Consider the following 13,965-nt stretch of genomic DNA (forward strand, 5'->3'; position numbering starts at 1 on the left):
ACACCTATGTTTTGCGTTACCAAGAAGATCATGCATACTAGAATTCAATTGAATAAATGGCAGAAAGAGGTGTTCCGGGGCCTGCAATTACAAATGATTGGCATTCACTCTAGATTGGAGGAGTTGTTGAGTGTGTTTCCATCAGAGAGTGTGCAAACTGAAAAGAGGGAGTTGATGGACAAACTTCAGAATTTACTATTCCAAGAGGAGTTGTTTTGGAAGCAACGAGCTAAAATCACATGGTTGAAAGAAGGGGACCGTAATACGGGCTTTCTTTCACCGGAAAACAGAAAATAGGAAGCATAAGAATACCTTGCAGGGACTATATGATGAGTATGGGAATTGGCATGAAGATGAAGCGGGCATTGAGAGAGTAATTACTGCATATTTTTCCAAATTGTTTCGAGCCTCTGAGGTTGATGTTGACACAATGGACGTGACTCTTGCGGCTATTAATCCTTGTGTTACTGAGGGGATGAATGCTCAGTTTTGTGCGCCCTATACTTTGGAGGAAGTGCGTTTTGCTCTTTTTCAGATGTATCCCACTAAATCACGGGTCCAGATGGGATGCCTCCACTTTTTTTCCAATACTATTGGGAGTATATTGGTGAGGATATTTTTGCAGCAGTCCATAGCTTTCTGCAGACGGGCCAGCTGTTGAAGCAAATAAATTTTACCCACATTTGTCTAATCCCGAAAGTAAGTAACCCGGAGAATATGGCAGACTTGAGACCAATTGCGCTATGTAATGTTATCTACAAGATTTGCTCAAAAGTTATTGCTAACAGACTGAAGGTTGTTTTACCTGAAGTGATTTCTCCCTTCCAAAGCGCTTTTGTTCCTGGCAGATTGATTATGGACAATATCCTAGTGGCCAATGAAATAGCCCATTTGTATACAACAAGCAGGATGGGAATGAAGTTATATTGCATTGAAATTAGATTTGAGTAAGGCGTATGATAGAATGGAGTGGATTTTTCAAGAAAAAGTGATGATCCGGTTTGGTTTTGCCAGGAGTTGGATATCGATGGTGATGTAGTGTGTGAGTACGGTAAGGTATTCCTTTTTGGTTCGAGGAAGACCACGGGGATATGTCATTCCTAGCAGAGGTCTGAGACAAGGGGACCCTCTGTCACCTTATCTTTTTCTTATTGGAACTGAGGGTTTTTCAGCCCTACTACAATAGCAAATGATCATAGGTTCCTTATTGGGTATTGAGGTATGTCCTAATGCACCTTTGGTGAACTATTTATTGTTTGCGAACGATAGTATGCTCTATGCATAGGCCTCGGTGGAATCTTGATCTATCATACAGGAGGTGTTGAACACTTATGAGAGAGCTTCTGGACAGGTCGTTAACTTTACCAAGAGTTCGGTGTTTTTAGCAAAAATGTTCATGTTGATCTACATAATGATATCTCTAGTTTGTTGGGGCTGGAGGTTGTGGAATCTCATGCAAAATATTTAGGCCTTCCCACTTACGTAGGGAGGAAGAAAACGTCTACTTTTCAGTATATTAAGGAGAGATTGTCTAAGAAACTTACTGCTTGGCAAGGTAAGTTGTTGAGTGGGGCAAGGAAGGACATTTTGATCAGAGTGTTGGCTCAGGCATTACCTACTTATGCTCTGAGTGTCTTCCAACTTACCAAGAGTTTTTGTGATGATCTGGAACAGTAGTGTGCAAGGTTTTGGTGGGGTAGTACTCTAGATAAAAGAATGTGTTGATGCTCAGAATACTGCCATATGATGTCGGCTTCCGATAACGTGGACAATGGTCCAATCTTTCGATATATTTGTAGTTCACGAAATGCCGCTAATCTGTCAAGTGAAATACAACGGCGTCAAGAGGGGAGACCGCGGTTGGTGGTCTTCGCTCCTCCGATGCTAAAGTTTAAACGATGTATTGGTATTGACAAATATAGCGGTAAATAGCTATTGAACGTGTAATTAATGAAGAGAGGGAAGTGGACTTTTATAGGTGAAATAGTGAGTTACCTCACTCTTGTTTTCGATGTGGGACTGATATCCTTCAATTTGGTAAGTTTTGGTTCTTTCTGCAGAGACAACTTTGGGTGGCGCGTGTCGGCGCGTCAAGGAATATTTCGGCCTGGAGCTGGCTTGTCGGTGAAGGTTGTCTTGCTGTGTTTCCAGAGATTACTCTATTGAAGTTACTCTGCCAAGGTGACATCTTTAAGTATGAGTGCAGATTATGGCCGGTAGTTGCTATGTATATACAACGTGGATGGTGCATTTCATCATGCTACTCGGAAGGGTGGACTGGGTTTTGTGTTTAGGGATGAGCATGGGATCATGTTGGGAGGTGGCGCTAATCAGTTGAATGGTCTGTTATCGCCGGAACATGTAGAGAATTTGGCGTGCAAAGCTGCACTAGAGTTTGCGCTGGAACATGGTTTTGGTCCTACAATTTTGGAGACTGGTGCCATGGAAGTCCAACGACAACTCTCAACAAAGGAATCTGCCAATACATCCTTGCTTGGCAGGCTTTATGATGATGTAATGGATCTGGGAGAAGCTCAGGAGGTTGTTCATGTGTGTCATGTTGGTAGGCAAGGAAATATGGTGGCCCATCTGTTGGCTAACCATGCTTGTTCCCTTAGGCAGGTCGAGTTCTATTTTTCAGTTCCAGTTTTTTTACAAGCTGCAATTGTAGCTGACATTTGTAATGTGTAAGTTTTATTTTCATCATTAAATGGTTGATCTCCTTAGATTCAAAAAAATCTCCCTAATCATGTTCATATATTATATAATATTTTTATTTTCTAATATAGTAGAATTAATTATAATTAATGATTCTTATTTCCTTCTTACTTACAGATTTTTAAATCTAATACTGATACAATTAAAAAAATATATATTAACATCAATAACATGTATATATATTGTTAAGTCGACCAATTCTTTTCTGAATAGTATTGCCGCAGTCGTTTCTTTTGATTCTCACTACTCCTATTTTGAATGAAAATAAATGTGCCTTGTATGTGCATTGTTTTGCTCAATATGTTAGTGCATACATGCTAATAGCAGTGCCCTCCAGACAATATTCTGGTTGGCAATATCTTCCATAATATTCCGGTCGGCAGTACCCTCCGATGCATCATTTGGTAGGCAGTATCCCCTGGTGGCATGAGATTGTTAGTCGGCATGACTATAGTTAGTTGGCATGAGTATTTATTGAGATTATGATATTTTCAAAGAGTTTTGAGATATTTCACTGATGATTTGAAGTTATTTTATGAGATGAAATTTACTGCATGATTTGAGACGGTTTTCGAGATGTTTTACAATAGATGTTTGAGATTTCAGGAAAGATGAATATTAAGAGTATTTCACGAGACCTTACTACATGCGTGGTTTTTAAGATAATAAAATGGGAAAGCATTAAATCTTCTTTTGTTTTCTTTGCAATTATTAATTTTTCGACCACTCACTCTAACGGTTTTCAAATGTTTTTCCTTGGGCTTTTCTGTTTCTCTTGCTCAGTCTGCAGAGTAGTCGAAGTCAAACTTGCGTAGGATGTGGAGGCATAGTGACTACCGCTTCCATGCATCTTCCTTGTAGGTTACATGCTAACCTAAGTATAATTTATTTCAATTTATTTGTCTAGTTTGCTTTGATGACTAGGTTTTGATTGTATTAGTAGGATGATTATTGTTATTGGAGATTTGAGTTTCAGTGTTATTTTATGTTGTTTGTTTGGGAGTTGGTTATGGAATTGTGTGGATCCGGTAGGCTCTAGGAGTTGAAGACGGATATGTTCATTTGAGGAGTGTTAGAATGTTTTTACAGGTTTTGCGTAGTCCATTTTTAGGGGAAGTCCAGCCAAAATTTTTGGTAAAATTTCTTCCAAAGTGAGCCCCACAGGGCCTGTTTCGGGTTTCAGAGTGAAATCTGGTTTGAGTCTTGCTATGAAGACCTTTGGTATTCTCCAATTTACTCCATAAGAATTACCCTACTTATGAGAGAACATTAGAAGCACGTTTCACTATGCCAAAAAGGCCTTCAGACGACAGAACTATTCTGTCGTCTGAACGAACCAAAATGTGTCGTCTAGTACGGTGTCGTGTCTTGGGGGTATCAGACGACAGAAGTGTTCTGTCGTCTGATTTTTCAGACTACATAAAAAAATAAAAATCATGTGTTGTCTGATGAGTTTTGCATTTTGGGAACATTGTGATCTGTCATACAACAACAATTAAATGTTGTGCCAATTGACTTTAAACGACAATTATCTGTGGTCGTAAAGCGCATCAGAGGACAATTAAGTGTCGTTCTATGGTAGGTTTATATGAATTTAAGTGTTGTGTGAAAGGTTTTGAAATTATACGTATGTGATGTTGGGAAATAATTTAGACAATAGATATCATATTCTTTCTGTTATGTCAGTCTCATTACAACGACAATTTACTGTCGTTTGAGGTTATTTAAGACGACAAATATTTGTGATCTGAATATAAAAAAGACCACTAATAGTACGTGTTTTATATTGTCTGTGATCAAGTCCAACCACACTTATTTGTTGTTATTATATGCTTCAGCCAACAATTCCATCTAACTTATGTTATTGTTTTGCCATTTAGACTACAATTTTCTGTCGTCCCAAAGCCAAAAAGACAATAGACTTCTAATTGGTTTTTGTGTTGCTTTTGTACAGCTGCAACCACACATTAGTGTGCTTTTGTTGTAGTTTGCAATTTGAGATAACACATGGTAGTAGTCCTTTGTTACAATTGGTATGCATGCATTTTGGAAATTAAAATTGCTCATTCATGAAACCATAAAATCCACATCCAAAATCATTCATTGTAATTTCCATTAATCCACAATTGTCTCATGTACACAAACCTAATCATGAGCATCAGTTCAAAATGACCGATATATACTAATCTGGAAGTCCAAATGCTTAATAAAGGAAGAACTTCTACTAGACACAAGTCAATAAAGGAACTAGCTAGTTGTACTGCTGTACCAGTTTCACGATCTTATCATGAATGGAATCACCCGAAGCATAGAAGTGATCATAGAAAACGGAAGGTATTCCGGGGTGCGTGAGCATACATGCATAACCCTGCAGATATGCTTTGCCAGGACTCAAAATACCAAACTTGATGCCAACCCATAACATATACTGTTGAGAATTCCAAACCTTAACAGCAAAAACATAAACTTGATTGCAGAAAGTGAGACAAACATAGTAATAGCAAAAGCCAATATCAAAATGAAGCTAAAGACTCAATATTTACATAAAAATGTGGGGAACAATGAAAAGGTTTATTGAGACCAATAATCCTAAACCAAATAATCAAATTCTTCCATATCTAATTCTAGTAGATTAAGAAATGAATTTGTTGCTAGTAGGTATAGTAATCTAGTATATGTGCTTACTCTAGAGTTTGTCTCAAAGCTGAAATAGGGTCACGGTGATGACTACCCCATAATTTAGAGGAAACAAAAATGTCCTCTCTTTTTATAGTCCCATCTTGAAACGTACGTCTCTGTTAAAGTGTTTATAAGGGCAGCCTCAGAACCATATATCTTGACTGTGCCAAAGTGCATGTAGCCCATCTGCATTGTACAAATCAATTATTTCAGAAATTTGTAGGTAATATTGAAAATCACATTGATCTGAGTTTTCATCAATTTCATCGACGACTTACCAACACATTATAAAGATCAATTACCTACAAATAGAGAGAACAAAGCAGCAACAAGTTGCAAGGAACTTAATTTCTCTTTACCTTCTTATTTCTATTCTAAGAAAGATTAAGAATTAATATAATTGCTTTTCCAGCTAGCTACCTACTTGCAGATAGTTTAAGAGAGAAGGAAAAAGAAGCAATTAACAGAGACGTTTGGCAGCAATCCACACCATTGCAGGTATTATGGTTGCTATTGTTTTTACGTTGGACATTACCAGAAAGTAATCAACACCATTGCAGGTATTTAAATTTTCTGACATCCAAAATATAAGAGAACGTTAATTACAGGTATTTACCTGAGCAGCCAAAGAGAGCATCAAGAAGACAGTCCTTGGAAATCTACCTACAAATAGAGAGAACAGAACAGCAAGAAGTTGCAATGAACTTAATTTATCTTTACCTTCTTATTTATATTCCAAACATGCCAAAACTTTTGTTCAAATATCCTAAGCTATAGTACCAAACCCAAACTTCAGATTATACAAATCTCTCAGCATGATCTAACAAATTTGAGCCAGCTTAGCCCCTGCCCTTCCCTTCCCAAGTCTTAGGCTTCCTTTCTACCCAAAACAAGAAAAAAAGACAAAGACAAAACACACCAACAACAAAGAAGACAGCAGCAAATGCTGCAAATCTCGACTGAAGTCACTACAAATCAAAACCATCTCAAACCTGCATCCAGAAACCCAAATTCAAACAGCACCAAAGAATCATAAATCGAAGAAATCAAAGAATCAGAAACTGCAAATCTCGACACAATGTATCCTCTCCAACCTCCAAAGAATCAGAAATAGAAGAAATACTCAAATCCCTAACTGATCTACTTAAGCTTCCAAACAATCAGATTCAAAGAGGCTATGGGCTGCCCTATATTCCACTCTAGCTCAGCAGCCCATAGCCTCTTTGAAACTCTTCAAAAACTTCACCCTATTCTCATATATAATTCCAGAAACTCAAATTCAAATAGCACAATGCCTACATAATTAGTAGAAAACAAAATCACATATACTTAATTCATAGCTCTGGAAAAAGTAACGAAACAGATGCGAACTGCACGAGGAATCAAAAGAAACTATCTAACAACAAGAACTCAATCAAAATGGCTGTCCAACATTTTAAAAACCAAACAACAAAGACCAATTTCAAAACAGAAGATGAAGGGAAAATACAAGTAGTTTGGAATCTATATGGATCCAATTGCCAAGCCCCGTCCCAATTAACTCTTTACAATCTTCAAAATTTGAACGAAAGAAACAAATTCAGGAGCTCAAATAAGATCAAACCAACAATCAAACAGATCGAATACAAGTAAATGACACTATAAAACTCCACACACTTACTTTGAGTTTTCTAGCATTCTTGCAGAAACTTATAACAGTTGCCTTTGAGTTGCTACTAGGATCTCTACTAATTCTCTTTTGAAGAGGCCTAACCCTTTGGTCAATACTAGAAAATCAGCCTCAGCCTTGGCTTGGTAGGTTTTCTGTAAAGCTACATAGTGCCTGCAAGAAAGTAGATAAAGCACACATTTCAACAAATTAGTTTTTAAAGCACAAAAGAGAAACATGAAATTCTGGGGATGTCGACTAACTCAGTTGAAGATGTTATATCTGGTACTGATCCCTCGAGGGGTGCCTCACCACCACCTTCTTTTGCTAGGAATTCCTGTAAAGTGAAAATTTATGATTATACAACTTAATAAATGAATAGTGGTATGGATTGTATAGAATTTGACTAGCTAAATACAAGCATTTGATTACTTGATAAAAAATATATATATATATAAAAAGTAACTTTTGCAACCTTCATGCATCCAAAGAAAACGGCAGAAATCTAAGAGCCTTATTAAAGCGAAGACTTCTAGTCAGATTACTCAGGTGTTCCCTCCCTGCATGGACCACTCAATTAGACAACATGCTTCAACTCTGAGCATTTATTTCTGTATTTACAATGATCATGTCGGAAAACCGAGGACTAGAGCTAAAAACTCTGTTTGCAAAAAATATGAGTTAAGCCATTAACACTAGGTTTTACTTTTTTTTCCTTTTTTTTTTAATCAATGCATCAAAGTTAAACTGCCTTACACTCACAACTAAGAACACTGAACCATTTTGAAACTACAGTTTAGGGTTATCAATCAATTCAAAACTTACCATAAGGAAATCAGTTGGAGATTAAGGAAATCAATTCAGAACTTATCATAAGGAAATCAGAGACTCTAGAAGATGTTATAAATGTTAAGTGATAAAAAACACTCTCACCAAGATAAACAGATCTAATTTATGCACACTATATCCAGTTGTCGCAGATTCAATCTTGGTTTCACAAATCTTCAATGCCGCCACCATGACCCAAAAGTCTGATTAACCGGAATGAACTTAAGAACGGCTGTCACTAATTATTTGTTGCAACTCTGGACCTGAGACATAAAGTAAGAAAAATCAACCACCTGCTCAATGGGGATTGATATTCACGCATGAGGCTGAAACACTAGTTATGACGGCAAACTCCAAAGAAGTGTGTGCAAAACCATAAAGCCAATACCAACCCCAAAGGAGTGAGAATGTAAGCAATAATTGACAAAGCTTGACACCGACACTGCATCTATGCAGGTGCAGTAATTGAGTGCAGTTTGTAGCTTAGTTAAACAAATACTAATTTTAGAATTTTTCCTGACATGAAGAAACAATGTCATTTCGAATTTTAGTGACAACTATATACTATCTTGAAAATTTCCATTCGCAACAGCCTCTTCAACTAAAAACGTTCTCAAAATTCCAACCAATGCTTGAATAACATATCCTCACTAATTCCTCAAGGAGTAAAGACTTTAAAGGAGTTCTCAATGCTTCACTGTAGTTATCTACATCATCTGCAGTCATCCTAGTTTTGATAAGCTCCTTATAAATTCAAGAACACAGGAAGAAAAATCACGGTGCTGAACAGCAATAAAACGATTGTTCAACATAGTAATTAATATACAAATCAAGAAGGTAAACCTTGAACTCTTTTTTCTCTTCCCTAGTTGTTGGAAGTACACTACTAGGACTTTTTATCAGAAATGCAAAAGAGACTGACATTGATAATGTCTCAGATAAGAACATGAAAATAGCACTCTGTTCCTTCTAAGCTCAGGCCATGGATTATTCAAACGAAGGTCATCCAGAAAATGTTCAGGCTTGGACTCAATCACAGTATGTTTCTGCACCCAGAAAACCATAGAGAAAATGAAGGACATACCCATTTCATTTCATTTTCTTCTCTTTTATTTTGTCTTCAATATCCCAGCAACCAAAGCTAGCAAGAAAAGCATAAAAAACCCAATAAAAACCAAATCGAATGACAACCCAGATCACATAAATCCCGGAAACATTCACCAAAGCCAACACCTTTTTCAAAAACAAAGCTTAAACAACCAGAACTAGCACCTGATCTAATTCGAGGATAGAGGGAGAGGGCTAGTGCTGGCAACCGTCCAGGAGAGATTGAGAGAGATAGAGAGAGAGAGAGAGACGAAGAGTCACTAAGTGATTGACTTCGAATTCATGGAGAGACCAAGACAAGAGTCATTGAACCAAAGCTAGTCTATGAAATCAAAATGAAACAAAATCAAAACCTACTAACCTATCAAATCAAAATACAATTGTAATCTACATAACTAAGTTCTAATGGCCCAAACAAGGCCTTCAAACTCAAACCCAGATCCGTATAATCCCAAATAAGAGATGAGCTGCTGAAAAGGAGACTTACAAAACCAATAGTCATCGAAGCATAGGTTAGCAGAGTCCATGAAGGATATACAAGAGGCTATCTGTCCTCCCAGATTGACCATGATCAAGAGGAATTGTATAATAACACCCATATTCTCTCCTGGAATCCCACTAGCACTGCAATTCCAAGCATCAAGCTACCAAAGTGAATAAAGAATTGTATGAAATTTGCCCAGAAACTTAAGATAACTTAGCAGCCTATTAATGCCACTGACCACTAAGCTCTCAACCTATGTACTCAGCTAACACACAGACTTGCCAATCCGATATCATCAAAGTAAAATTAAAAATTTCACCCAAAGCCCATTATAGAAGCATAACTGTGTCTAGCAATTTGTTCTAAAAGCAAACAAATGATGCAATATGAGTAGAAAACAGCTTGTACAATAAAAGAAAGAAAATCATCTAGTGTAAACATACCTTTTAAAAGTGGCTCTGTTGATTTGTGTTATCGACAAGATGAGCAGCCTTGCCAAAAAAGGTATGAACACTAGTGGCAATCACCACAGCTTCAATCTCTCCTTGTTTTCATGTAGACCCCAAATACACAATGTCACCAGGGCCTTTGATCACAGGAAGTGACTCACCGACAAGTGTAGACTGCAAAGACCAAATGCAAAAAATGAGACTAAAATCTAAATAGCTCCATTCAATCATATAATCTTGCGAAAATGTGATTGTTAAATCATTTGATCAATTTCAGTGGATCACCATCGAGGAGACAAGCATGTGCTGGAATAATATCCCCAAACTTAATGTTGATTATATGATTTATATCAGCAGGAACAAGAACGGAAGCATCCTCCTCAATCCACCTCCCAATCTGATACACGCACAAATTCAGAGAACTCAAGCCACCCAAGAACTGGGATATATTATTAACAATTTCATTAGCTTTAATAATTTCAATTTGGGTTTTATCAATTAGGAGATGAATTGGGTTTTAGAATACCTCTTTCGGTGGAGTGACCGGAGTGAATAACCCAACAATTTCGAACTGATACAAGACATATAATCATGAATCTTAAAAAGTTACAAACTGCAATTGAAGAAGAAATCAACATTAAATGGAAATCAAGTTATCACACCCATTTCTAACTACCCAATCAGTATCATTAGTTCATTACCTTAATTAAAATCAACATCAAGATCAAAACTCAAATGGAAATCGACATCAACATCAAGACCAGATCAGTTAATGAGTAACATTATCTTTGTTAAAAACTTAAAATTACCATCAAGATCAAAATATCAAATGGAAATCGTGAAATCAAACCCATTTCAACTTTACCCATTCAAAATCTAATTTCCCAACAAGATCAAATGGAAATCAAAGTATCGAACCCAAGTTTACAGATTAGAAATTTAGAATTCAGAAACTCAGATGAGAAGCAGAGGAGGAGCGGAGCTCGGAGAGGGAGTAAGAGATAGTGAGATACCTAGAGCCTGGAGGAGGAGCTCGGAGACTGCAGAGGCGGACTGGCGGAGACGGATTGCTGGTTGTAGCCTTGCAGGTTGCTGTGTTTGGTGTTCCATATTCCTCGTTCAGGTCGGGACTCGGGAGTGCTCCAATTCTCCAACTGAGTTCAGCGGTGGGGCTTGAGTCCTACCCAGTCCCGGCTGAATCCGCCCCTGCTCTGTGATTTAGTTCTTGGGAAGTGAAAGACTTGTGGTGATGGACAGGTCCCCATCCCCAAATAGAAGAAAAACCTAATCGAAACTAAGAAGAAGAGGGAGAGACTAAGAAGAATAGAGAGAGCGAGAAGACAAAGGAGGGGGTGAGAATTAAGATCTGAGAGAGCTGAGTGAGAAGGAGAGAGGCTGGTTTTTGAGGTTTTCAATTTCGCGAGTTCTAGGTACAGCTGAGAGAGCTGATCGATCGAGTGAGAATTCGAAGGACAGAAAATGACTTGTATCAAAACGCACAAGTCAATATAACCTAGAAAATTTTAAAACAAGCTCTACACTCGGACGACATTTAAATGTTGTCTGAATGTCACAACATTTTCTAGTCAACTAGAGCTTGGTTATTTGAGAGGGAAAAGTATTTGATCAAATTTTGGATATCCCTCCAAATTTGGGATAGGAAATCATCATCTATTACAACAACAAATATGTGTTGTCTGAAGGCTGGCCATTTTTTCAAATTGAACGGGTATGGTTTTAGCCTATATTCAGACAACATAAAAAAAAATTATGTCGTTTGAAAAACTCAGACGACACAAAACGAAACTTATGTCGTCTGAAGTGTGTCGTCTGAAGGCCTTTTTGGCATAGTGTTTACTTATTTGGAATGATAATGAAAATGGAGGAAATGATTTTTGAGTAAAAATATTTTTCCGTTTACTAACACATAAAGGAATCCGAATGGCTGTGGATCTCACTTCCTTGTCAGGAATTTGATAACGAAAGGGGGAAATGAGTTTAAGAATCAAAGCTTCCATAATCAAGTTTTTCTACCCAAAATACCCTCACGTAATTTCTGTAACTCCAAATTACCCAATCCTATATTGTTGTCTTTTTCTTTTTGTTGGGGTATTTTAGTAATCAAAGTACGTAGTTTAATTCAATTCATAAATATAAGTAAACAACATTAACCGTAATCAGCTCCTTTCTTATTATGATTCCACATGGTAGGTAAACAGCATAATAGAAATGAAATATGCTGTTTACTTACCATGAGTAATATTAATATAATGGTCCTTTCTGACCTGAGTAATATTAATATATCGACAAGATATTCTTAAAAAAAAAAAATAGAAATGAAATATTCCCACACCGTTTCCTTTCTTATCATTCGATCTAGTTATCTCCGAAATTTTATACAAAATGTTTTGCATAAAATCTGTAAAAATCAAACAAAAGAACAATAAAATCCTCAAACCAATCATAAAACTACCAAAACTAACTTCAATAGAAAGTTCATTATTGTGTAAGTAATACTCCTAATACTTTTTTCTTTCAAACACCATGAAATATTACTCCTGCCAACAATATGTCCTTCTCTACTGAATGATCAAACAATCAATACACAAAACTCAGTCAGAAAAGAAGCAAAACAGAAACCGGTTAGAGAGTGTAACTTGAAGACCGGATCCCTATGTAAATCCAATTCCAATAAGTTAATCATTTAACTTAGTGCTATAGGAATTCAATCAACAAAATTGTTTATATAACATACGAAAACTTAGTGGGTTCCTAGTTTGCAATTCCATATAATCATCATTAAATCCACATATCTACCCATTCTCTCTTCATGACAAAACAGAGCCCAAAAAAAAAGAAAAAAAAAGAATGATTTCGCTGCAAAGAAAGCAGAAAGAAAACACACCCGAATGTAGACACATTCATCACCAAGTAAAAAAGGCTGATTAATGTTTACGATAAAGAGAGAATGGGCATCATGTGGAGATCGTCAGACATGCAGAAATCAAACCCATAGAGCAATCTAACCAAAACCCTGTTTCATAAACCATCTTTCAAGCATAAGAAGAGTTCCTCAACAGCATATCATCTCACACCAGCAGACCACCTCATATCAATTTTCTACTCTACTCTCGGGCTATGGCTTTAAAATTGAACTAAAATGTTCAAAGGTTACAACTTCAAAAAAATTCATCCTCTACAGACTACAGATCTCAGGAAAAAAAAAAAACCTTTTCAAAAAGTTTCTAAAAATTTAAAGTTGAGCATGATTTCAAAAATTGCTTAACATGTATTCTCTTCCATTTACCTTGATTTACAGATTCAACCTTCTCCTTCTCTTCAGACCTTGGAGACCAATTTCTTACAACAGTAGCATATGAAACCTGCATACAAAACCAATCACAGTTTAACATTAAATAGGAACAATTTACAATTACAATGGACAAAATTGAGAGAGGAGAATTAAGGAACCTTGAACGTAGAAGCAATCTATGTCTCCAAGCATGAACAATAACTTTGGAATTGGATGTTTGAAGCCACACCTCAGCAGCTCTCCTGCCTTTCTCAACACACCTCCACCTCAAGGTTAAGCCAATAACCCAGAAACCCCTAACATCACCAAAACCCCAAATCAAAATTCTTTCAAAAAGAACCACAGATTCTTTCATTCTCCGTGTTTCTTGATTATTACTATTATCGGAAAACACAAAAACACACACACGGAGAACATGCAGAACATATTCTCTGGAATTCTGTCAGGGACCTATTCTAATTGATTTCTTATTGATGCTAATGGTTGTGAGTTTCTGATTTTGCTAAGAATATTGTTTATGCATCAGTTGTCGTTTTTCTTTTACGATATGTATGAGTGTTAGCCAGCTGTGATGGCAGCTGTAGGAATCTTGAGACCGTTTGGCATAGGATCACTGATGTTTGACGCGTGTCAATCTTCACATGTTTTGCACCTGGGCATTGCATTCCAGGTTATAAGCGTTGTAATGGTTGGAGACAAACATTGATCAATTTTGAATAGAATTTCCTTTTCGTTTTCT

At 36.9% G+C, this 13,965-nt stretch overlaps 1 long non-coding RNA gene across 1 annotated transcript; it reads right to left on the bottom strand.

The window, feature by feature from the left end:
• Positions 1–5,403: 5,403 nt before the first annotated feature.
• On the bottom strand, positions 5,404–7,116 carry LOC121051567. The gene is made up of 3 exons (XR_005806110.1): positions 7,058–7,116; positions 6,014–6,060; positions 5,404–5,583 (listed from the first exon to the last, which is right to left on the bottom strand). It is a non-coding gene; the product is annotated as an uncharacterized LOC121051567 (long non-coding RNA).
• Positions 7,117–13,965: the final 6,849 nt, after the last annotated feature.

This window comes from Rosa chinensis, chromosome 2 (assembly GCF_002994745.2).
Source record: "Rosa chinensis cultivar Old Blush chromosome 2, RchiOBHm-V2, whole genome shotgun sequence".
Classification (NCBI taxonomy): Eukaryota; Viridiplantae; Streptophyta; class Magnoliopsida; order Rosales; family Rosaceae; genus Rosa; species Rosa chinensis.